The following is a 26,079-nucleotide window of genomic DNA, read 5'->3' on the forward strand; positions in this document are numbered from 1 at the left end:
TATTGGGATTGCATAGCCATCTGTAGGCAGAATCTTTGCAATCAGGAAGATATAAATTTAATGAGCATGTTAAAAAAAAAGCAGGGATCAAATATTAAAAGAAGAATGACAAGGAACAAAGGTCCAAGGAATGGGAGAAGCCAAGTGATTTTTGGAAACCAATTAGTAAAAGTTTTGGTCCAGTCTTGGTTACTTTGGGAAAGTGTGTGTAGTCATTTGGCTTGTTTGAAAATTTCTTGGACATCAGTTTCCACGTCTCCAGACAAGCTAATGTAGGTGCAACAGGTTTTGTTGATGACAGCAAAGACTCCTCCCTCTTCAGCTAGGAGGTAATCCAGAGCACATCTGTTACCAAAAACCAGAGGAACCAGATACCTGCTTTGGAAAGTGGGGAAGTCTAATTACTTCTAATTTTCCCCAGATAAGGAGTTTTGCCTCTGGATGGCCTGTTTGATGGTCACCAGGTGGTATTTGCTCCCTTCTAAATTCTAAATTCTCAGGTAAGGAGTTTTTGTCTCTGGGGCCTGTTCAATGGTCACCAGGTGATTTTCAGTCTCCTCATGTACTAAGTAACCAGGGTAGAGAATTATTTCTCCAGACCAATACCCTCACTGTACAGATAGGAAAGACAAGCCTGGAGAAAATGAAAGTGATTTGCCTGGTGACATGAAATCAAGAACTTAAACTGAGGTCTGCTGACTCCTAGTCATGGGTTCTCTCAGCACTCAACACTGCCTTGGCCTCACTTCATGTGCTTCCACAAATGCTCCGCCCACACCAGGTCCACCCAGGTGTCTAATCCACAGCAATGCCAACAGCCATGTGAGTGTTTATTATTGTGCTACTTTATATATAGTATCTCTAATCCAGACAACATGCTTTCAAGAAAGGTGAGCATATCCCGGTTGTAAGAGGAGGAAGCTGCTGCTCAGAGACTTTAAGAGACTAGCTAAAGTCACAGCTAGTGAAGACAGTTCAGAATTTGATGCAGTCTTTTGGACTCCAAAGCCTGGGCTCTTTAGCTACACTCACCTCCATCTGTTCCTGCTCCATCTTACCTTCCCCAGGTTATTTCTTCATCAAGAGCTAGCTCTAATTCTACTCCCTCCCCAAAAGCCCTTCCACCCCAGACCACAGGGATCTCTTCATTGACTCAACTTTCATGGCAATAATCACCTGCATTAGCTGTTTGGCACAGTCTAACTCACATGGTAATTTATTTTGTCGTGTATATGACTTGCTTCCTTATCTCTGAAGCTGAGAAAGAGAAGAAGCTTCCTCTAACTGTGTGTCTGTCCTTGTCCTGTAGTTGTGTTGAGTTGTGTTGATACTTCAAGAGCATAACATTTAGTCTGTTATAAGATTCTGCCCTTGGAAATACCTAGGGAAGGGATGCCTGTAGGCCCAAGTGGAGTTGAAAATTCAAAATGAAAAAGAACAGCATTCTCTTCGGGTTCAGATTTGTAGTAATATTTATTCTCTTTTCCATAAGTAAGCCTCTAGGTGGCAGTCGAAAGCCTAGTTGTGAGAGCGTGAGTGTCTCATAAATGAAATCACAAAATCTCAGGCTGGAAGGAGTTTTTCTCATCTAACCACCGATTCAAAGCTAGAATTCCCTCCCTGACATAACAACAACTATGGCAATATCTCTTCCATCTCAGGGGCTGGTGATGAGAAACCCACTTTTTTCGAAGCACCTTTTCCATGTGTGGTCAGTTTATTAGAATATTGTTCTTGATTTTATGTGAAAACTGCTTTCTTGTAGCTTCTACCTACTCCAGAAAGAAACGAAGTGCATCTGGGCCTAGGGATGTGAGAACAGCAGAGTCTGAAGATCTAGAGAGCATTTGACTGGCTCAGAGAAGCCTCCTTTTCACTTCTATTCTTCCCAAGGGCTTCTCCCCAAGAGCCTGGACTTCATTTAGCCAAACCCACTTTTTCTGATCAAAATAACAAAGAGGCCAGGGCAGGCAGTTCATGCCTGTAATTCCAGCACTTTGGGAGGTTGAGGTGGGCTGATCATTGGAGCCCAGGGGTTCAAGACCAGCCTGGGCAAAATGGTGAGACCCTGTCTTTAAAAAAAAATAAAAAAATTAGTTGGACATGGTGGCACATGCCTGTAGTCCCAGCTACTCAGGAGGCTGAGGTGGGACGATGGCTTGAGCCCAGGAGGCAGAGGTTGCAGTGAGCCATGATTGTGCCACTGCACTTCAGCCTGGGCAACAGAGCAAGACATCTCAAAAAAAATAAAAATAAAATAACAAAGAGAGATTAATACTGCACTTCCTGGTCTCAAATGTATTCCTTAGAAATATATAGGACAAGGCCAGGTGTGGTGGCTCACGCCTAGCACTTTAAGAGGCCAAAGCAGGTGGGTCCCTTGAGCCCAGGAGTTTGAGACCAGCCTGGACAATGTGGCAAAACCCCATCTCTACAAAAAATACAAGGACTAGCCGGGTGCAGTGGTGCGTGCCCAGTTACTCAGGAGGCTGAGGTGGGAGGATGGCTTGAACCTGGGAGGCAGAAGTTGGAGTGAACTGCGATTGCAGCCTGGGCAACAAAGTGAGAGAAAGAAAGAAAGAAAGAAAAAGAGAGAGAGAGAGAGGAGGAAGGAAGGAAGGAAGGAAGGAAGGGGAAGGGAAGGAGGGAGGGAAGGAGGAAGGGAAGGGAAGGAAGGGAGAGAGAAAGAGAGAGAGAGGAAGGAACGAATGAAGGAAGGAAGAGAGGGAAAGAAACAAATATATACACTGACTATGTACCCACAAAAATAAAAAATAAAAAAATTAAAAGAAATGAAAAAATGTATAAATAGAACAAACAAGTGTCTCTTCTTCTAGGGATCTAAAGACAGAGATTGAGTCATCCATCCATCCATCCATCAATCCATCCATTTGTCCATCCATCAAACATATCTTTACCTGGAGCCTACTATGTTACAGGCACTGAGTCTGCTAGTGGGCAGTCAAGAAGTGGTAAATACTTAATAACCTGATGATTAACTCAGTCAGAGGTAGGTCCAATTTTACATGGTACTTTTTTTTTTTTTTTTTTGAGACAGAGTCTCACTCTGTTGCCCAGGCTGGAGTGCAGTGGCACGATCTCGGCTCACTGTAACCTCCGCCTCCCGGGTTCAAGCGATTCTCCTGCCTCAGCCTCTTGAGTAGCTGGGATTACAGGTGTGCGCCACCACGCCCGGCTAATTTTTGTATTTTTAGTAGAGACAGAGTTTCACCATGTTGGTCAGGCTGGTCTCGAACTCCTGACCTCGTGATCCGCCCACCTCAGCCTCCCAAAATGCTGGGATTACAGGCATGAGCCACTGCACTTGGCTACATGGTACATTTTTGAGAAGAGACTGCAGAAACAAGGGAACTAGCATTTACTGAAGAGTTGCCTATTAGGCAAGGTGCTGGGTGCTTGCTTTACATGCCTTATACTGTTTAAGACTATCTAATGAGATAGGTTATCTACATCTCCACTTTACAAAGGAGGAAGCTGAGGATTAGAGAGCTTAATAACTGGACCAAGGACCCACAGCCAGGAAGTGATGGAGCTGGAGTCTGGATACAGAGGTCCCCAACTGCAAAACCACCACACTGTGAGCCTTGCACAGGGCTCCCTAGGACAGCAGAAGGGACAACATGGTCCCCTCCTGTCCTGTGTCTGATATAAATATTGCTTTTTTTTTTTTTTTTTTTTTTTGAGATGGAGTCTCGCTCTGTCGCTCAGGCTGGAGGAGTGCAGGGGTGCAATCTCGGCTCACTCAACCTCCACCTCCCAGGTTCAAGTGATTCTCCAGCCTCAGCCTCCTGAGTAGCTGGAATTACAGGCGCCTGCCACCATGCCTGGCTAATTTTTGTATTTTTAATAGAGACGGGGTTTCACCATGTTGGCCAGGCTGGTCTCAAACTACTGACCTCAAGTGATCCCCCAACCTCAGCCTCCCAAAGTGCTGGGATTACATGCATGAGCCACTGTGCCTGGTGACATATTGCTTTAAGTTAGGTTTTCTTTTCACACTTTCACACCCAAATCCCTCATTTTCAGCTTTTTAAAAAACTTATATTTTTAGAGTGATTTACTTGTGGTTTCTCATAAAAGTCAAATTTCCCATCCATACTTTCTGTTATAAACGTGGACATGGGACAGAGCACATGAAAATCAATATTTCATATGTAATCGTGTAATTTGGGTATTCATTAGTTTGTTTTTATTTTTTGTTTGTTTGTTTTTGTTTGAGACAGGGCCTTGCTCTGTCACCCAGACTGGAATGCAGTGGGACGATCTTGGCTCACTGCAACCTCCACCTCCCGGGTTCAAGCGATTCTCATACCTTAGCCTCCCGAGTAGCTAGGACTATAGGCACATGCCACCACACCCAGCTGATTTTTTTTTTTTTTTTTTTTTTTTTAGTAGAAACAGGGTTTCACCATGTTGGCCAGGCTGGTCTCGAACTCCTGACCTCAAGTGATCCTCCTGTCTCAGCCTCCCAAAGTGCTGGGATTACAGGCATGAGCCACCATGCCCGGCCATAGTTTGTCTTTACTTGATTATATTTAATTGATCAGTTGTGTTAAGAATATCAAAGAAAATTTTCAAGAAAATAAAAATGATTACCCCAAGTCTCATATTCTAATACAACTATTTTCATTCTAATTCATACTCATAGTACATATTTTTCTTTGTAAATTCTATCGTAAATAAACGCAGGCTATTATTTTGATTATTTTCGCTCAACGTTATTTAAGGATCATTTACTCATGTTTCTATGTAGCTTCTTCTTCTTTTTTTTTTTTTTTTTTAGAGAGGGTCTTACTGTCACTCAGGCTGGAATACAGTGGTGTGATCATAGCTCGCTGCAGCCTCGACCTCCTGGGCTCAAGCAATCCTCCTGTCTCAGCCTCCTGAGTAGTTGGGACCACAGGTGTGTGCCATCACATCTGGCTAATTTTAAAATTTTTTGTAGAGGCAAGATCTCACTATGTTGCTGAGGCTGGTCTTGAACTCCTGAGCTCAAGTGATCCTCCTGTCTCCCAAAGTGCTAGGATTACAGGCTTGAACCACCATGCCCAGCCCTATGTAGCCTTCTTTTTTTTTTTTTTTCAGACAGGGTCTTGGTTTGTGGCCCAGTCTGGAGTAATGTGGTGTGACCTCAGCTCACTGCAACCTCTGTGTCCTGGGCTCAGGTGATCCTTCCACCTCAGCCTCCCAAGTATCTGGGACAACAGAACCACGCCCAGCTAATTTTTCTATTTTCGTTTCTTTCTTTCTTTTCTTTTTTTTTTTTTGAGACGGAGTTTCACTGTTGTTGCCCAGGCTGGTGTGCAATGGCTCAATCTCAGCTCACCACAACCTCCGCCTCCCGGGTTCAAGTGATTCTCCTGCTTCAGCCTCCTAAGTAGCTGCCACGCCTGACTAATTTTGTATTTTTAGTAGAGACGGAGTTTCTCCATGTTGGTCAGGCTGGTCTTGCCTGATCTCAGGTGATCCGCCTGCCTTGGCCTCCCGAAGTGCTGGGATTACAGGCATGAGCCATTGTGCCCAGCCTAATTTTTCTATTTTTAGTAGATACAAGGTTTCTCCATGTTGCCGAGGCTGGTCTCAAACTCCTGGGCCCAAGCTATCTGCCCGCCTCTATGTAGCCTTCCTAAGGATCACATTTAACAGCAGACCAATAGTCTATCAATTTACATATTTTAAGGCCTTTAGAGATGAAGTTCAAGGATTACTGAAAAAAAAAAATGCTTTCTCCCTTTTTAATTCATGATTTAAGCAATCTGCTCAAGCACAGCTTTAATTCTTTTTGCAGTATCCATTCAGTGTATTACAACACCAAAAGGATAGAAAACTTTCTAATAAGTAGGACATTGTCTTTTCGGTTTTGGAGGTTTTTGTCAGAATTGGATTTGCAGTATTAGTATCTCAAGATAGTGGCCATGAGTCGAATCGGTGCTCATTTCTTCTCAAATCCTCAGTGCTCTGATCATGGCTCCTGCCTGCTGAAGCCCTCAGTTGCAGCTTCCGAAAACCTAGTTAGGCTTCAGTTAGTCAGTTATTCATCAGGGCTTTCAGGGCTTTGCTTGGTGGACAGAGGTTCTTCCTGGCCTTGTTCTTTCAGTGCCTGCTTTTTTTTTTTTTTTTTTTTTTTTTGAGATGGAGTCTCACTCTATTGCCCAGGCCGGAGTGCAGTACAACCTCCACCTCCTGGGTTCAAATGATTTTCCTGCCACAGCCTTCTGAGTAGCTGGGATTACAGGTGCATGTCATCACGCCTGGCTAATTTTTGTATTTTTAGTAGAGATGGGGTTTCACCATGTTGGCCAGGCTGGTCTTGAACTCCTGACCTCCAGTGATCTGCCCGCCTCAGCCTCCCAAAGTGTGGGGATTACAGGCGTGAGCCACTGTGCCTGGCCAGTGCCTACTATTTCTGGCAGTGAGTCAAGCGGTGGAGACCACGGTTTTATGGGTTTTTGCTGTTGTTTTTGTCATTGCTGTTTGTTTTATGCAATCTTAAACGTGTTTCTTTTTCTTTTTTTGAGATGGAGTTTTGCTGTTGTGGCCAAGACTGGAGTGCAATGGTGTGACCTCGGCTCACTGCAACCTCCACCTCCCAGGTTCAAGTGATTCTCCTGCCACAGCCTCCTGAGTAGCTGGGATTACAGGCATGCACCACCACGCCCGAGTAATTTTTTGTATTTTTAGTACAAAAATAGAGACCGTGCCCAGCTTAAATGTGTTTCTTTCTGCAATCTCCTCTTCTACAGCTTAAAGGCTGCCAGAGGCAGCAGGAGAGAGAAACTGGGATGTGACCAAGGTTAGAGGTTTTTTCCCCCAGTCAGTACTGTAAGGTCATGCTTATCTCTAAGGCTTGTACTTAAAAGAGTATTTCAGGCCAGGCACGGTGGCTCACGTCTGTAATCCCAGCACTTTGGGAGGCCAAGATGGGCAGATCACCTGAGGGCAGGAGCTCGAGACCAGCCTGGCCAAAATGGTGAAATCCCATCTCTACTAAAATACAAAAATTAGCCAGGTGTGGTGGCGGGCACCTGTAATCCCAGCTACTCAGGAGGCTGAGGCACGAGAATCGCTTGAACCTGGGAGGTAGAGGTTGCAGTGAGCCGAGATTGCGTCATTGTATTCCAGCATGGATGACAAGAGCGAGACTCCATCTCAAAAGAAAAAAAGAAGAAAGACAGCACTTCTTGACCTATGGTCGGGGAGCTACTATGGGCCACTCTGCCGATGGTCGGCAGAGGCCTACGAGGCCTCCTGAAGGGCTGGGCCTCTCCAGTTCTTGATCTGCAAATCCATTTTCCCTTTATTTTAGCTAAGAGGTGGGATAGGAGAGAAGACAAAACACGGGGTATGTTCATGCAGAAGTGATTCATCAAAGTAGAAGAAATATTAAGAAATTTCCAACAAATGATAGAATGTTCTCATTCATCTTAAAATAAGCAGGATTCATCTCTGGGATGATTCATGCTGAGCACCGCAGCCAAATGGAACTGCTGTGGGCAGTAGATATTTATGGATTTAAAAATTCAGGGTTTTTACCATTCCTGAGTAAACGGTGGTCATGTGTCATTTTTCTGAGACCTAAATCTGAATCCTGCACACTAGGACATGGACATTAAAAGGCAAGCTGGTGGGCTCTGCTCTCTAACATGTGAGGATGCAATGAGAGGTCAGCGGCCTGCAACCCAGAAGTCCCTCACCAGAACCTGACCCTGCCAACACCCTGATCTCAGACTTCCCAGCCTCCAGAACTGGGAGAAATCAATTTCTAGTGTTTGTTACTTAAAAAAAGCAAGTCACATAGTTAGTTGCTAAGTTAGCCTAGCTAATGGTCCATCCTTTACAGCATGTGTAGCTTGGTAGCTATATACTCAGCATTATGTGTGCACTTTTTGAGGAAAATTTCTTGATATAGTGGTACATAGGAACATTTAGGGTTCTAAAAGTTCTTGGATATATCCTTCAAAACTGTCAAAGTCTATCATTCTTCAATTCTACTCTGTTATTTCCTGCTTCCATGCCTTTGGATTTACTCTTATATCTGCCCAGCCTCCCCCCATGTCCAACTATTAAAATTATGTTTAAGAAGCATGTCACCTCTCTCAATTAAGTTTTTCTTAATTATTTTTCACTAGCATAATCTCTCCCTGCTTAGGACCTCCTTAGAATTTTGTTTGTATCTTCTTTATGGCTTTTATTTTATCCAATCTTGTATTAGGGTTAACTGGAGAAACAGAACCAACAGAATATATTTAGCTAGATAAGAGGTGATTTATTATGGGAATTGACTCACGCAATTATAGAGGCTGAGAAGGCCCATGATATGCTGTCTTCGAGCTGGAGAACCAGGAGAGCAGGTGGTTAATTCAGTCTGAGTTTGAAGGCCTGAGAACCAGGGAAGCTGATGGTGTTAGACTCTAAGTCCAAGGCCAAAGGCTGAGAAACTGGGAGGCCACTGGTGTAAGTCCCAGAGTCCAAAGGCAGAGAATCTGGAGCTCTGATGTCCTAGAGCAAGAGAGAGGGTTGGTGTCCCAGAAAGAGACAGCATATGCACCCTTCCTCTGATTTTTTGTTCTATCCAGGACCTCACCAGATGTGATGATGCTTGCTCACATTGGCGAGGGGATCTTCTTTACTCAGCCTACTGATTGGAATGCTGATCTCTGCTGGAAACACCCTCACAGACACACCCAGAAATCATGTTTTACCAGTGATCTGGGTATCTCTTAACCCAATCAAGCTGACACATAAAATTAACCATCACGGACCTTCAATAATAATCTGTGTGTTCTATTTTATTTCTAACTCTGAGATTATAGTCATCTTTAGGTTACCAGTGGATCTTATTCATCTGAGAAGGGTCCCTATGTCCCCAACCACCCTACTTCCACAGAGCCCCCACATGACAGGGGCAAATAAATATTTGTTAAGTTGAATTGGGTTAAAGGCTGCTTCTGTTGTAGCAAAGTAAATAGACATCTTTGGATGATAGTTTTTGCTGGATGTTACTAGTACTTTTGATAGTCATCTATAAATAAAATGATATTGCTATGTTCTTTGGATAATCTGACCTAGGGAATACAGCAAATATGTGAATCTGAGCCGGATCAATAGTTGCTCTAATACGGATGTTTAATATTCCTTTCATCTTCTAATTTGACAATTCTCTACCTTGTCCAACTCTGCCTTTCTCAAATCCCTATTCACTCTGTTATGGTACCCTCCTTTTTATTCCCTTTCTCATTACATCATATTGAAACGTCAGAAAAATAGAACACATGCTCTTGAGAGCCTATTGGCTCAAGTAGTCTAAATGGAGAGTGAATTTAAATGTTCTTTCTTATAGCAACATTTTAACCAAAGCGTGTATCAGCTTTATAGGCACCTTCTAAACAATTTGGGACCTGTTTCGTTTCCCTCCCTGAAATCCACTTTTTTTCCTTTCCTTCACAGGAAAGGGAATTTCTTGAAAATATTGTCTACACTGCCTTTCTCTATATCTTACATAGTATTCAACTTATAGCTTATCTCGCTAACTGTGTCTTAGCCCAGGGCTAAGATTGCTAGATTGCAGAGCCTGGGGTCAGGATTCAGGTGCTGATTCCCTTTCTGGGAGCTTAGAAAGAGAAAAATGAGCCGGGCGCGGTGGCTCACGCTTGTAATCCCAGAACTTTGGGAGGCCGAGGCGGGCGGATCACGGGGTCAGGAGATGGAGACCACGGTGAAACCCCGTCTCTACTAAAAATACAAAAAAATTAGCCGGGCGTGGTGGCGGGCGCCTGTAGTCCCAGCTACTCGGAGAGGCTGAGGCAGGAGAATGGCGTGAACCTGGGAGGCGGAGCTTGCAGTGAGCCGAGATTGCGTCACTGCACTCCAGCCTGGGAGACAGAGCGAGACTCCGTCTCAAAAAAAAAAAAAAAAAAAAGACAGAGAAAAATGAAGACAAGTCAGTGGAGGCAGGATGATGTGTTACAATGCAGGTCCCTGCTTCCAACAAGCCATGATGAGAAATGGCAGGTGACTTAGCAGGTAGTGTCCTTCAGCCATGGGAGTTCTCTGGCATGGCTGCAAGGAGCAATCACACCTTAAAATGGAAGGGAACAATGAGAAAAACTTCTCTGTTTGCCTCACTTCTGTCTCCTATTTCCCATTTGTCAAGGTTTGCCCCACAAGAAGATAATTCCCTCCTACTTCTGCTGTGTAACTTCCATGGTGCATCATCTGGTCCATTGGCACCAGCTCAGGAAGCAAGATTTCATGCCCTGTGGTAGGTATGGCAAATGTTTCATTCTATCTGAAAGTGGAGGAGCAATTTTATGCAGAAGGGAGCGTGTGTAGGCCATGCAGGTCTAGGACTTCAGCTCTGACTTCAGGCAACTCAGGGAAGTCAGCAGAGGTCCAGAGTAGTGGGAGGCGAGTGGTGCCTTTGGAGAGAAGGAAGCAGTTGAAGGAATGTGACAGGGAGTACGAGGTTATGCCCGGTACACAACACAGGCAGAATTCACCCTCACCTTTCTACTGAAATTGCTTTTGCTGAGGTCATCAAAGAGGTCTTGGCAAATCCAGAGAACCCTTTCTAGTCCTTGTCTTACTGGACAGCTTTGCTCCATCTGACACAGCTGGCCATGTTCTACCCAAAACTCTGTCCTCCTTTTGTTTTCCTGATTCACAGAATAGGTTCTGTTCCTACCTCTCTGGCAGTGCCTTCTTAAGGACATCTTCCTTTTTCCATCTCTTAAAACTGGCTATTCTTTGTGGTTCCATTTTCAGCCTTCTTTCTTGTATCCTCACTCTCCACATTTAGCTGTCTTCTATGCACTGATCATTGCCAAATCAGTATCTGAGGCCCAAATCTCTCTGCTCCAGATCTATGTGTATAACTGTTTACATGTCTCTACCTGGATGTTCAACTCAGGATGTCAAATATAACAATGCTAAAATTGATTCATCCTCTATACTGCCCCCCCAACCCCCACCAAACCTGCTTTTCTTCCTGTGACCCTGTCTTGGTAAATATCACAAAACCAAGAACTGGGCAGTTCTCTTGAACTCCTGTCTTTCCTTCACATCTCACATTCAATAAGTCACGATTTTTTTTTTTTTTGAGATGAAGTCTTGCTCTGTTGCCCAGGCTGGAGTGAAGTGGCACAATCTTGGCTCACTGCAACCTCCGTCTCCCAGGTTCAAGTGATTCTCCTGTCTCAGCTTCCCAAGTAGCTGGGATTACAGGCGCCCATCACCACCCCCGGCTAATTTTTTGTATTTTTAGTAGAGACAGGGTTTCACCATGTTAGCCAGGCTGGTCTCGAACTCCTGACCTCAGGTGATCCACTTGTCTTGGCCTCCCAAAGTGCTGGAATTACAGGCATGAGCCACTGTGCCCGGCCAACAAATTTTTAACTTTACATTATTGTGGACTACAGGTTCAATGCTGTACAACAGATCTCTACACTTACTTATCTTGCTTGACTGAAACTTTATGCCCCAGGGGTTATTAATTCTTAATTTCCCTCTCCTCCAGCCATTGGTAACCACCATTTCACTCTTTGATTCTATGAATTGGACTAGGTAGAATTGTGCCATATTTGTCTTTCTGTACCTGGCTTGTTTCCCTTAGCATAATGTCCTCATTGTTCATTCATGTTGTCACATATTGTAGAATGTCCTCCTTTTTAAAGGCTGAATAGTATTCCATTGTCTGTATGTACCATCATTTTCTTTATCTGTTCATCTGTTGATGGACATTTAGGTTGTTTGTACATCTTGGCTGTTGTGAATGGTGCTGCAGTAAACATGGGAATGCTAGTATTTCTTTAAGATCCTAATTTCAATTCTTTTTAAACATCCAGAAGTGGAATTGCTCAGTCAAATGGCAGTTCTGTTTTTAATTTTTTGAAGAAATTTCATTCTGTTTTCCATAGCAGCTGTACCATTTTGCATTCTCACCAATGGTGTGCAAGGGTTCCCTTTTCTCCACATCTTTACCAATAATTGTTATCTTTTGTCTTTTTGATAATGGCTATCCTGGCAGGTGGGAGGTGATAGCTCATTGTGGTTTTGATTTGCATTTCCCTGATAATTAGTGATGCTGTTGAGCATTTTTTCATATGCCTATTGGCCATTTATATGTCTGCTTTGAAGAAATGTCTGTTCAGGTCAGGTCCTTGCCTGTTTTTCAATGGTGTATTAGGGTATTAAGTTTTGGTTCTTTTTTTTAACGATTGAGTTGTAGAAGTTTCTTATATATTTTGAGATTAATCCTTTATCAGTTATATGGTTTGCAAATATTTTCTCCCATTCTTTAGGTTGCCTTTTCACTCTGTTGAGTTTTTTCCATTGCTGTGCAGAAGCTTTTTAGTTTAATATAGTCCCATTTGCTTATTTTGTTTTTGTTGCCTTTGCTTTTGGTACTACAGATGAGGTCTCACTTTGTTGCCCAGGCTGACAATTTCTTTCTTTTGCACATGGATACCCAGTTTTTCCAACACCATTTTTTGAAAATTTGTTGAAAAGGCTATCTTTTCGCCATTGTGTATCCTTGGAATCCATGTCAAAGATCAATTGACTGTGTATATGTGGATTTATTTCTGGGCTCTCTATTCTGTTCTGTCAGTCTATATGTCTGTCTTTGTGCCAGTGCCATGCTGTTTTGATTTGTAATATATTCTAATCTATTAGCTTTGTAATATATTTTGAAATCAGGAGGTGTGATAACTCCAGCTTTGTTCTTTTTTTTTTTTTTTTTTTCTTGAGATGGAGTTTTGCTCTTGTTGCCCAGACTGGAGTGCATTGGCATGATCTTGGCTCACCACAACCTCTGCCTCCCAGATTCAAGCAATTCTCCTGCCTCAGCCTCCCGAGTAGCTGGGATTACAGGCATGCACCACCACGCCCGGCTAATTTTGTATTTTTAGTAGAGACGGGGTTTCTCCACGTTGGTCAGGCTTGTCTCGAACTCCCAACCTCAGGTGAGCCGCCCGCCTTGGCCTCCCAAAGTGCTGAGATTACAGGCATGAGCCACCATGCCTGGCCTTTTAGCTTTGTTCTTTTTGCTCAAGATTGCTCTGGCTATTTCCCTATGGATTTTTTAGAATTTTTTTTTCTATTTCTGTAGGAAATGTCATTGGGATTTTGATAGGGATTGCATTGAATGTGTAGATCACTTTGGGTAGTGTAGACATTTTAACAATACCAAGTTTTCCAGTCTTTAAGCAATGGATGTCTTTCCATTTACTTATGTCTTATTTAATTTCTTTCATCAATGTTTTGAGTTTTCAGTATACAACTTTTCACCCTTTTAGTCAAGTTTAGTTCTAGGTATCTCATTCTTTTTTTTTTTTGAGATGGAGTCTTGCTCTGTCACCCAGACTGGAGTGCAGTGGTGCAATGTCGGCTCACTGCAACCTCTGCCTTCTGGGTTCAAGCGACTCTCCTGCCTCAGCCTCCTGAGTAGCTGGGATTACAGGCACTTGCCACCACGCCCAGCTAATTTTTGTATTTTTAGTAGACACAGGGTTTTGCCATGTTGGCCAGGCTGGTCTCGAACTCCTGACCTCAGGTGATCCACCTGTCTCGGCCTCCCAAAGTTCTGGGATTACAGGCGTGAGCCACCGTGCCTGGCTGGTATCTCATTCTTTTTGGTGCTGTTGTAAATTAAATTATTTTCCTGATTTCCTTTCCAGATAGTTCATTGTGAGCATACAAAAATGCAATTGATTTTTATATTTTGTACTCTGCAACTTCACTGAATTTATTTATTAGTTCTAACAGGTTTTTTTTTTTTTTTGGATAGTGTCTTTAGGGTTTTCTACGTATGAGATTGTGTCATCTGCAGACAGGGAAAATTTTACTTTTTCTTTCTGATTTGGATGCCTTTTATTTCTTTTTCTTCCCTAATTGCTTTGCCTAGGACTTGCAGTACTATGTTGAACAGAAGTGGTGAGAGTAGGCATCCTTGCCTTGTTCTTCCGTTTTCACCATTAGTGTGATATTAGCTGAGGACTTTTCATTTATAGCCTTTATTATGCTGAGGTAATTTCATTCTGGTCTTAGTTTGTTGAGAGCTTTTATGACGAAAGGGTGTTAAACTTTGTTAAATGCTTTTTCTGCACCTATTCAGAGGATTATGTGATTTTTATCTTTTATTCTGTTAATGTAGTATATTAAATTTATTGATTTGCATATTTTGAACCATCCCTGCATCCCAGGGATGAATCTCACTTGGTCATGATGTATGATCTTTTCAATGTGCTATTGGATTTGGTTCGCTAGTATTTTGTTGAGTATTTGTATCTGTATTCATCAGGGATATTGGCCCGTACTTTTCTTTTCTTGTGATGTCTTTGTCTAGCTTTAGTATTGGGGTAGTGCTATATTCATAAAATGAGTTTGGAAGTGTTCCTTCTTCAATTCTTTGGAAGAGTTTGAGAAGGATTGATGTTAATTCTTCTTTAAATGTTTGGTAGAATTCCCCAGTGAAGCCATCTGGCCTTAGGTATTTTTGTTGCTGTTGTTGGGAGACTTTTGGTTACTGACTCAATCTTCATACTAGTTATAAATCTGTTTAGAATTTCATTTAGTCTTGGTAGGTTGTATGTGTCTAGAAATTCATTCTTCTTTTCTACATTGTCCAGCTTGTTGTTGGCATATAATAGTTCATAATAGTCTCTTATGATCCTTTTTATTTCTGTGACATCAGTTTTTCTTTCATTTCTGATTGTATTTATTTCAGTCTTCTCTCTTTTCTTTCCTAGTGTAGCTAAAAGTTTGTCAATTTTATCTTTTAAAAAACCCTCAGTTTTATTAATTTGTTTCTATTGTTTTATTTTATTTATTTCTGCTGTAATCTTTGTTATTTTCTTCCTTCTGGTAACTTTGGGCTTAGTTTATTCTTTTTTTTTTTTTTTAGGCGGAGTTTTGCTCTGTCGCCCAGGCTGTAGTGCAGTGGCCGATCTCGGCTCACTGCAAGCTCCGCCTCCTGGGTTCACGCCATTCTCCTGCCTCAGCCTCCTGAGTAGCTGGGACTACAGGCACCCGCCACCACGCCCAGCTAATTTTTTGTATTTTTAGTAGAGACAGGTTTTCACCGTGTTAGTCAGGATGGTCTCAATCTCCTGACTTCGTGATCCGCCTGCCTCAGCCTCCCAAAGTGCTGGGATTACAGGCGTGAGCCACCGTGCCCGGCAATACATTCTTTTTTTAAAAAATTCCTTGGCTTGTTAAGTTAGGTTGTTTGAAATCTTTCTTTATTTTATTTTATTTTTGAGACAGGTTCTGGCTCTATCGGCCAGGCTGGAATGCAGGGACCTGATCTTGGCTCACTGCAGCCTCAGCCTCCCCGGGTTTAAGCCATCCTGCCACATCAGACTCCTAAGTAGCTGGGACTACAAGCATGTGTCAGCACATCTGGCTAATTTTTGTATCTGTTGTAGAGATGGGGTTTCACCAGATTGCCCAGGCTGGTCTCAGTCTCCTAAGTTCAAGTGATCTGCCCGCCTTCCAAAGTGCTGGGATTACAGGTGTGAGCCACTGTGCCCTGCCTTTCTTCTTTGTAAATGTAGGCATTTTTCACTATGAACTTCCCATTTAATACTGCTTTTGCTGCATCCCGTAAGTTTTGACATGTTGTGTTTTCATTTTTGTCTCAAGATATTTTTAAATTTCCTTTTTGATTTCTTCTTTGACAGAGTTCAAAAGTGTGTTGTTTAATTTTCACATATTTATGAATTTTCCAGTTTTCCTTACGCTATTGAAAGGGATGGAGGTTGCAGACACATAGTACTCTGCCACATAGCTAATGTCACTCCTCTCAACATATATTTTTGATTTAAGAAAAATCATAGTTAACATTTTATATGTTAAAGAATATTGATCTCAGACCAATAGCCAATATTATACTTAGCAATAAAACATTAGAAGCATTTCCACTGATGTTAGTAATTCAACTATAATTACCATTATTTAACATTATTCTGGAAGTGCTCATCAATGTAACAACGAGAAAAGGAAATGAGAGAGGTATAAATATTTGATAGGAAGAGATAAAATTATCATTTTTCCAAGATGATATGGTTGCTTGAGAAACTATTAGACTTAAGACACTTAGAAAGTTTAGCAATTATAACAGAAATATTAAAAAACTAATAGCTTTCTTATATATATCAGCAATACTCTGTTAAGATAGATAATGGAAGAAAGAACTCATATATGACAGCAATAAAAAAACCAAAGCACCTAGGAATAAACTTAATGATAAATGTACATATCTACAAAACTTTACCATGAAATCTAAAAAGAAATTTGAATACAGGGAGAGGCAGTCTACATTTCTGTATTAGAAAATTTACTATTGTAAAGGCATTAAATTTCCTCAAGCTAAACCTATAAATTTAACAAAATCCCAATAAAAATACCTGGGAACTATTTTTAGAATGTGAAAAAAAAAAACTATTTTAAGGTTTATTTAGAAAAATAAATGAAGAATGTCAAGCACACTTTTAGGAAGAACAGTAGTGAAAAGTTCTTTTCTTACCAGATATTAATGTGAACTAGCAAGATATAATAACTAAAACATTGCTGTTTTAGCTAAAAAAAAGTTCAGAAATATATCCAAATGTGTATAAGAGTTTAGTGTGTAATAAATCTGCTGCCTCATGTCAGTGGAGAGAGTGTTAAGATGAACTGTCTAATAATTAAAACAAAGTTAAATCCAAACTCACATAGTACACTAAGATAAATCCAGAAGGATTAAAAATTTTAATGTAAGTACAAGAAAATACAGGTGAATATTTATAAAACCTTGGGGGTAAGGGATGACTTTGTAAACATGAAACTAAAGGCTTAAAGTATAAAGGATGATACATCTGGTTATATGAAAATATAAAACTTTTATGTAGCAAAATTTATCATAAACTAAGTTGAAAGACAAATTACATTGGAGGAAAGTATCCCTAACCAAAGATTCTTTCTTTTTGTTTTTCTTTTCTTCTTTGACAGAGTTTCACTCTGTTGCTGAGGCTGGAGTGCAGTGAATCACCCAAACTCTTGGGCTCAAGTGATTCTCCTGCCTCATCCTCCCAAGTAGTTTGGACTACAGGCATGCACCACCATGCCCAGCTAACTTTTTCATTTTTTGTAGAGATGGGGTCTCACTGTGTTGTCCAAGCTCGTCTTAAACTCCTGGGCTCAAGTGATCCTCCCACTTCAGCCTCCCGAAGTGTTGAGATTACAGGCTCGAGCCGCCACATCCAGACCAAGGATTCTTTTCTTTAACATTCAAAGATTTTCTTCAAGTCAATAAATGAAAATACTTCTTCACTCACACTGCTTCACTTGATGAGCCTAAAAACAAAATTAAATTAAAAAGAAAAAAGGGGCTGGGTGCAGTGGCTCACGCCTATAATCCCAGCACTTTGGGAGGCCGAGGTGGGCGGATCACTAGGTCAGGAGATTGAGACCATCCTGGCTAATATGGTGAAACCCCATCTGTACTAAAAATACAAAAAATTAGCTGGGTGTGATGGTGGGCGCCTGTAGTCCCAGCTATCCAGGAGGCTGACGCAGGAGGATTGCTTGAACCCGGGATGCAGAGGTTGCAGTGAGCCAAGATGGTGCCACTGCACTCCAGTCTGGACTACAGAGCGAGACTCTGTCTCAAAACAAAAACAAAAACAAAAAAAAACAAAAAAAAGATTGACTGGAAAAGGCATTTTACATAAGAAAAAACCCAAAATGGCCAGTAAACATGAAAAATGTTCAACTTCTTTTATTTATTGTTGTTTAAAATTTTTGTGGGTATATAATTGTACATACTTATGAGGTAATGTGATATTTTGATACAAACATACAAGGCATAATGATCAAATCAGTGTAATTGGGATATCTGTCACCTCAAGCATTTATCACCTTCACGTTTAGTCAAAGAAATGCAAATTAAAACCACAAAGGAAAAAACAAGGATTAATAAATGCACTGTAAAGAAGAGTTTGGAGATTCAGGCACTGTTAAACATGGTTAGGTCTATAAATGTATACAGTCTTTATAGAGGGTGTTCTACTAGGAATGTATAGCTAAGAAATAATTAAGGATATATATATATATGTATATATACACACACACACACACATATACATATTCTACTAATCTTCTTAATATATATCATGATGTGCTGCCTATAATAATAAAGAAGTGGAAACCTCAGTGACCAAAAACAGGAGATATATGTAGCCATTTCAAAAGAAGTAGAAGAATGGGTAGGAACAACAACAACAAAATTTAAAGAAGGATATATGTATTTACTTAGGTTTTTTATTTTTTTTGAGATGGAGTCTTGCTTTGTCACCCAGGCTGGAGTGCAGTGACGCAATCTCGGCTCACTGCAACCTCCACCTCCTGGGTTCATGCAATTCTCCTGTCTCAGCCTCCTGAATAGCTGGGATTACAGGCATGTGCCACCATGCCTGGCTAAGTTTTGTATTTTTAGTAGAGACGGGGTTTCACCATGTTGGCCAGGCTGGTCTCAAACTCCTGACCTCAAGTGATCCATCCGCTTCAGCCTCCCAAAGTGCTGGGATTACAGGCGTGAGCCACTATGCCCGGCCTATTTACTTAGTTTTTTATTGGGGGTTTTCCAGTAAGAACCTGAAAACCCAACATGGATGGAGCTGGAAGCCATTATCCTAAGCAACTTAAAGCAGGAACAGAAAATCAAATACCACATGTTCTCATTTACAAGCGGGAGCTAAACATTGAGTCCGTATGGACACAAAGAAGGGAACAACAGACACTGGGAGGTGGAGTGAGGGAGGATGGACAGGATCGAAAAACTACCTATCGGATACTGTACCTATTACCTGGGTGACAAAATAATCTGTAAACCAAAGCCCTGTGACATGCAATTTACCTGTATAGCAAACCTGCACATGTTACCTCTAAGCTTAAAATAAAAGTTAAAAACAATAGCAACAACAAATCCTGAAAACCTCCTGGACAAATTAAGGAAGGACATTTAAAATAACAAGGCAATCTGGAAATACAGCCAGTAGGGGGAAAAATGTTAGTTTGACAAGCTGGCACTAGCGTTCTGATAGGGAGAGACTGTTTTGAGTTAGCAAAATAATTTAGAATCTCTGTCAGCTGGAGCAAACAAAAGGAGCAACAAATTGCCTTGCACAAAGGGAAATGAGAATTGGCAATAAGTGCTTTGGAGTTTACAGCTAGAGGAGATTAAATCTGGAAAATGAAAAGGGGAGGAAGGGAAGAGGGGGAGAGGGTGGGCAGCTGGTGGAGGCATGGCCAGTGAGAATTGTCCAGTGCCAGGAATGACTGGTGGACTCTTAAAAGAACTACGAATACTTGGTTTCAAGATGTTCTCTGAGCTTCAATATAAGATAGCCCCTCTAGCCCCCAAATCTTTCCTCAAAGTTTGCCAGACACACAACCGTATTTAGGCCATCTTTTGGGGAGAGAAGAGGTTGAGGAAGTGTCCAATAGGGTGATGTGTTGTAGAAGAAAGGGCAAGGCTTGCAGGAAGTATAATGAGGGGTGGAGATCAAGGCAGAAAATCAGAGGTAGAGGTGATCAAAAGAAACATACCTCTGGTCCAATATGAGACCCTTCAGAGATATCAGTAGGGACTTGGTTTCATGACATTCACAGGATAGGGGTTTGAGCAGGATTCTTTTATATCTCAAAGGTTGGGGAGACTCCAGAAGGTTGGAGGACCTTGTAAAATATATGGGGATTGGGTGACATGCTGAGGTGAGGAGAGGGAGAAGCCTTGGAAAATTGTTTAGAAGAATACACAGCATACAAAATTTACCCATGATGCTAAGATGATAGCAATATTTATTTTTCTTTCTGTTCATCTCTATCTTGATTCTTCTATAATAAATCCATTTTACTTGAATAAATTTTAAAAAGAAAATGTACTGAGTGGATAGATCAATCCACAGGGATAGAAAGCTGTCTGGTGGTTATCAGGGGCTGGGGGGAGAGAGGAATGGGGAGTAATTGCTTAATGGGTATAGAATTTCCTTTTAGGGTGATGCAAATGTTTCAGAACTGGATAGAGGTACAACATTATGAATGTACTCAATGCCACTGAATTTTCACCTTAAAAAAGTTAATTTTATGTTGTGAATTTCACCCCAATAGGAAAAAGGAGGAAGAAAATGTACTGGGGAACAAGACAAGATCAATCAGACTCTGCCATTCTTCTGCTGTAGGTCCTTCAGAGACATCCTAACTCTTTGGCCTGGCTCCTCATGGCCTATCCCTGTCACTGCTGCAGCACAGCTACCCCTCCCTGTAAACCTTGCTCTCCCAGTCATTCACAACCATGTGCAGTGCTCTGAAAAGGCCTATTCTTTTCCGTCTTCTTGCCTTTGTATGGGTTTTTTCTTTTCTTGGAATGCCCTCCCCTTACTTACTTTCTGCTCATCCTTCAAAACTCTGCTAAACATCTTCTCCTTTGAGATGCTGTCCCTGATTCTGTAGTCTGGGAGTGTCTCTTTCCTGTATTCCAAGAGCCTTCTGGGCATTTCTCTGTTACATGTAGGTGATTGTGAACCCCTGGAGAACAAAACCCAGGTCTTCCCCTCTGTTTACCTTTAGAACTTGGCTCAGGACAAAAGCTACAACGAATGTGGAATAAATAAGAATAGACATAGAATCACTGAGACTAAAATAACATCTTTTTCTAATGTAAAAGGTTACCCTGGACATGAAGTTTAAAAGGACTCAAAGATGTTGAAATGGCTTACTGAGGCATTTATCAGGACTGGTGATATAATATCTTTTCTGTGTCCCCTCCTTCCTTCTTCCTTTTTATGAATTATTTAGGGATTGCAGCATGGATAAAAATTCCAAATAGATTAATAAAAATGTGACTCTAAGTAGCACAATGATTCTAAATGGGCCTTATGAGGTGGCAGAATGCTGATAGTCTTAGGAAAATAAGGCTAAAGCTCAATTATTCTTGTGAAAATACACAATAGGTTATAAAATGTATGTTTTTGAGACCTAGATGCCATCTCAGGATGGTGTCTAAAAATACCTGTCTTGCAGGATTAAAAATGAACTTAATCCCTAACAAAGTAACAGATCTAGGCAAAAATCATCAGTGGTTGCTAAAATTATTAGGTGAATGGTTGATAAGAAACTTTGCAATAGACAGATGAGGCTGACAACCTTTGAACCTACTGTACCACCTTTGAATTATTAACAGTGGGACAGCCAGACATTAATTGCCTCCTGATATGATGTAGTAGGAAATATACAACACCACTTAAGAAATATTCTTGCCAAAATAATTGAACCTGAATTTAACAATTTTCTAACCACTGGTTTGTGAGAAATATGAAAAACCGAGAAACATGCACATTGACACCATAAGGATATAAAACATCAAATAAAAAAGATGGGAAATTCTCCAAAACAAACGACTCAATTTCTTCAAGAAATAAATGGTAGGAAGAAAAAGGGAGCAGGAAAAGTATAGATTCAAGAAGACTAGAAGACTTAAGACAGGTTGGGTGTGGTGGCTGATGCCCGTAATCCTAGCACTTTGGGAGGCCTAGGTGGGAGGATTGCTTGAGGCCAGAAATATGAGACCAGTCTGCTCAACATAGCAAGACCTCATCTCTACCAAAAGTTTAAAAATTAGCCAGGCATGATGGCATGTGCCTGAGGAGGCCGAGGTGGGAGAATCACTTGAGCCCAGAAGTTTGAGTCTGCAGTGAGCTATGATTGTGCCCCTGCATTCCAGCCTGCGCAACAGAGGAAGACCCCATCTCTTAAAAAAAAAAGAGGCATATGTAACACATACAAACAAAAAAAGAGATTTTTTTGGAGACAATGTAGGAAAATTACGTGGATTGAGTATTAGATAATATTAAGGAATTACTGTTAAATTTATTATGTGTGATAATGGTATTGTGGCTATGTTTTCTTAAGTTCTTATTTTTAGAGACTGAAATATTGATGATGAAATGATAAACCTTGAATTTACTTTAAAATGCTCTCCTAAAAATGTGTTTGTGGGGATAGGCTGGGTGGGGTGGCCCATGACTGTAGGATTGCTTGAGCCAGGAGTTTGAGACCAGCCTAAGCAGCATAGTGAGATTCCATCTCTACAAAAAATAGAAAAAATTAGCTGGGCATGGTGGCACTTGCCTGTATTCCCAGCTACTTGGGAGGCTGAGGTGGGGGGATCACTTGAGCCTGAGAGGTTGAGGCTCCAGTGAACTGTGATTGAGCTATTGCATGCATTCCAGCCTGGGTGACAGAGTGAGACCTTGTCTCAAAAAGAAAAAAGAGTATTTGTGGGGATAGATAAAGCAATGATGCAGAGTATTAATAATTATTGACTCTGGGTGATAATGAGCACATGGATTCATTATACTTTTCCTTTTTGTGTGTAAAATTTTCTGTAAGTTTCTAAAAATAAACCTAACATTCAGTGGCAATGTAGTAATGTTAATAAGCCCATCTACTGAGCCAGGACTATATCATATGAGAGCACTGTCAGACCAATGGAAAGATCTTGGCTTTGGAATCAGAAAGGTGTGAGTTTGAACCCTAGGTCTGCTACTTACTACCTCTGTTACCTTGGACAAGTTACTTCTCTGTATCTGTTTTCTCACTTGTAAATAGGGATAACATTACCTACATCAGAAGATTGGAGGGACATGTGAGGTGATCTGTATAAAGTATCTATCATGTGCCTGGCACAAAATAAATGCTCTATAAATTAATGACCCAGGTCCAGTACAGTGGCGCATGCCTGTAATCCCAACACTTTGAGAGGCTGAGGTGGGCAGATTACTTGAGCTCAGGAGTTCGAGACCAGCCTGGGCAACATGGTGAATCCCCATCTCTACAAAAAATACAAAAATTAGCCCAGCGTGGTGGTGCACACCTGTCATCCCAGCTACTCAGGAGGCTGAGATGGGAGGATTCCTTGAGCCTGGGAGGTAGAGGTTGCAGTGAGCCGAGATCATGCCACTGGATGCCAGCCTGGGCAACACAGTGAGAACCCGTCTCAAAAAAATAAAGAAAATAAAAAATAAATTAACTACCTTATACCAATCCACTTATTCTTAATTTCCTTTATTGGTTTTTAAAATAGATTTAAATAATCCAGAGTGTATGAAAAAAAGAGTGAAATTTCCCCTCACCACACTCCCCAATCTCACTCTTCAGAAAAAGGAGACTTTAGTGTGTATCTTTCCAGCCTTTTTTTTTTTTTTTTTTTTTTTTGAGATGGAGTCTCACTCTGTCACCCAGGCTGGAGTGCAGTGGTGCGATCTGGGCTCACTGCAACCTTCACCTCCCGGGTTCAAGCGATTCTCCTGCCTCAGCCTCCTGAGTAGCTGGGATTACAGGTGCATGCCACTACGCCCAGCTAATTTTTGTATTCTTAGTAGAGACCGGGTTTCACCGTGTTGGTCAGGCTGGTCTTGAACTCCTGACCTCGTGATCCACCCGCCTCGGCCTCCCAAAGTGCTGGGATTACAGGCATGAGCCACTGCACCTGGCCTCCAGCCTTTTTCTTTATGTCTATAAATATACACAGGTATATGCAACCACTTATGGTATTTTTTAACAAAAATGAAACCACACACATAATATTGTTCTGCATTTTACTTTTTCCACATTACAATACATATCTTTTTATGTCATTTCATATGCTTCTACAGTTATAATTCAATAAACAATATTACTCATATGCCTTTGCTCCCTGGTGTATTTCTGTAAGCTAGAATCCTAGAGCAGAGTTGTTGAGTGGAAAGCTATGTGTCATGTATATTTTATCAATACCACAAAATGGTCCTAATGTCTCTCCACAAATTATTTGGTTATTTTCACCTCAATTAAGATCTCAACATTATCAATTTTCCATACATTTCTAAGTTGCATTACTGTCTTTCTGGGTACCACTTCTCAATCGGCCATGAAAGGGTGTCAAAGAATAAATGTGTTAGATTAGCAAAAATCAGCCTCATGGAAAATAGTCAAGCTCCATCCTGCTATTTGTCCCTGTTAGAGAATAATAGGCTGCCTGCTGTTTTCAAGGCTGGATGTAGTGGTGGATTGGATAAAATAAATGAGAGTCCTAGTTTTCTTTGTGAAGAGCTTGTGAAGATTATGTGAGGCAGGATTCTGAAAGAAAGCGGGGGAATAAAACCTCCTCTCCAAAGAGGTCCCAGCGGATGGCAACCATGCAAAGGTAGACGAAGAAAGAAAGGGGAAGGAAGTGCCATTTTGATTCCCTGGGGAGTTCAAAATCTCACTTTTCCCTCCTGTTGTTCTAGTGACTTTTAGAAAGGACAATTCCAGAGAAAGATGGTTTCAAAAAGAAAAGAAACCCAAATTGAATCCAATTCTGCCTTACTTATGTAAGAGCACCTGTCATGTGGTGTACAATTGGTCCCAGGCAGACTCCTGAGAAAGATCACTTTGTAAACCACCCTTCTGTCGAGGGAAGGCCAACAATTGTCCTTTGTCTATGGAGCCCTCCCATCATCCCACTATGCTGGTCCAAGTTGCTGCAAGGTTTGGGCAAGAAGAAATTATTCCATTGTCTTGTAGAAATTAGGTCAGTAAGGTGATGTCATTCATGATGTAAGGCTTTCCTTGCATCCTGACTCTTCCTGATGTGGGAAATCAAGAGTTGCTCCCTGGCTGCATGTACTTCTTTCGGTCCATAATATGGGCACATAGAAAATGGCCTGCTCCATGTAAGAGCCATTCAAGTTCTAAAATAATTAAGTTAATAAATGTCCTGATCACTCTTGGACTTAGAGATAAATTTTAATTTCACACCTTTTTTCCTTTTTTTTTTTGAGACACGGTCTGGCTCTGTCATCCAGGCTGGAGTACAATGGCGTGATCCGCCTCCAGGGCTCAAGTGATCCTCCAGCCTCAGCCTCCTAGTACCTGGGACTACAGGTGCACACCACCACACCCAGCAATGCTTTTTTTTTTTTTTGGTAGAGGTGGGATTTTGCCATGTTGCCCAGGCTGGTCTCAAACTCCTGGGCTAAAGTAACCTGCCCACCTTGACCTCCCAATGTGTTGGGATTACAGGAGTGAGCTACATTGCCTGGCCTATTTTACACTTTTAAATCCAAGTTACTAACTCAGTAAAGCTTGAAAAACATTTCATTGTATTCAACCTTCAAAACACTTTTTGTCTTTAATTTGTTTTTAAGCCCAGGATCAAAGTCTTCTACTAATCCACAGATACAACCAGCAAATGGTTAGTTTGGACATGAGCCTTCTTGTAGACATGTTGCTTTTTCTTTGACAGGTGATTTTAATTATTTTGACAAATATTTGTGTGTCAGGTACTGTCCCATGTGCTAAAGATAAAGCAAAACAAAACAACGAAAATTCTTGTCCTTGTGGGTTTACATTCTAGTGAGGAAGCTTCATTCATTCATTCATTCAACAAGCACCCATTGGTCTTCCAGTATGACTCAGGCCTTAAGCCACATACTGTGAATAAACAGGATTTTAGCTCTAACTTCAGAATTTAGTGGGAGAAATAAGATGTGTGCCCTTCTCTCCTCCAACCCTCCCCTACACAGAGAACACAGAAGAGGACAGGCTTGCTCAGCTTGCTCAAAGAAAGTTTCTCAAAGAAGATGACAAGTAAGATGAAACTTAAAGAATGAAACTGTTGAGGGAGAAAGGCGGTCCAGGTAGGGAAGAGAGCGAGCATGGCATGCACGTGGCATGAGTCATGCTAGGAGATCGATGAATGCAGTTGAATGGATGAAACTACCCCAGTGGAGTGCACACTCCAGGGGGCATGTTCTGGAAACTGTAAGTCCCTTCCTGTGGCTGAAATTTAAAGCGTGTTGGGATGGGCAGGAGATGGAGCTGGGGAAGGAGGAAAAGTCCAGACATGAGGCAGGCATGGCTAAGGGCCTTTGTCCTGATGACAATTAGAACATTAGTGGATCATTTTAAACAGCAATATACCATGGTCCAATGATGTTTTATTCTTTTCTTGATAAAGGTGTATTTGAAAAATTACACAAATAATATGCTTTTATT

At 41.4% G+C, this 26,079-nt stretch overlaps 1 long non-coding RNA gene across 2 annotated transcripts in view; it reads left to right on the plus strand.

The window, feature by feature from the left end:
* Positions 1-20,328, plus strand: part of LOC115838576 — a 60,405-nt gene extending 40,077 nt beyond the window's left edge. Inside the window, exons 3-4 of one of the 2 annotated variants that reach the window (XR_004033594.1) lie at positions 10,175-10,286; positions 20,170-20,328. This is a non-coding gene — a long non-coding RNA (uncharacterized LOC115838576). The remainder of the gene's footprint in view (positions 1-10,174; positions 10,287-20,169) is intronic. The other variant, XR_004033595.1, reaches the window with a different exon arrangement.
* The last annotated feature ends 5,751 nt before the right edge of the window (positions 20,329-26,079 follow it).

This window comes from Nomascus leucogenys, chromosome 15, assembly GCF_006542625.1.
Source record: "Nomascus leucogenys isolate Asia chromosome 15, Asia_NLE_v1, whole genome shotgun sequence".
Taxonomy (NCBI): Eukaryota; Metazoa; Chordata; class Mammalia; order Primates; family Hylobatidae; genus Nomascus; species Nomascus leucogenys.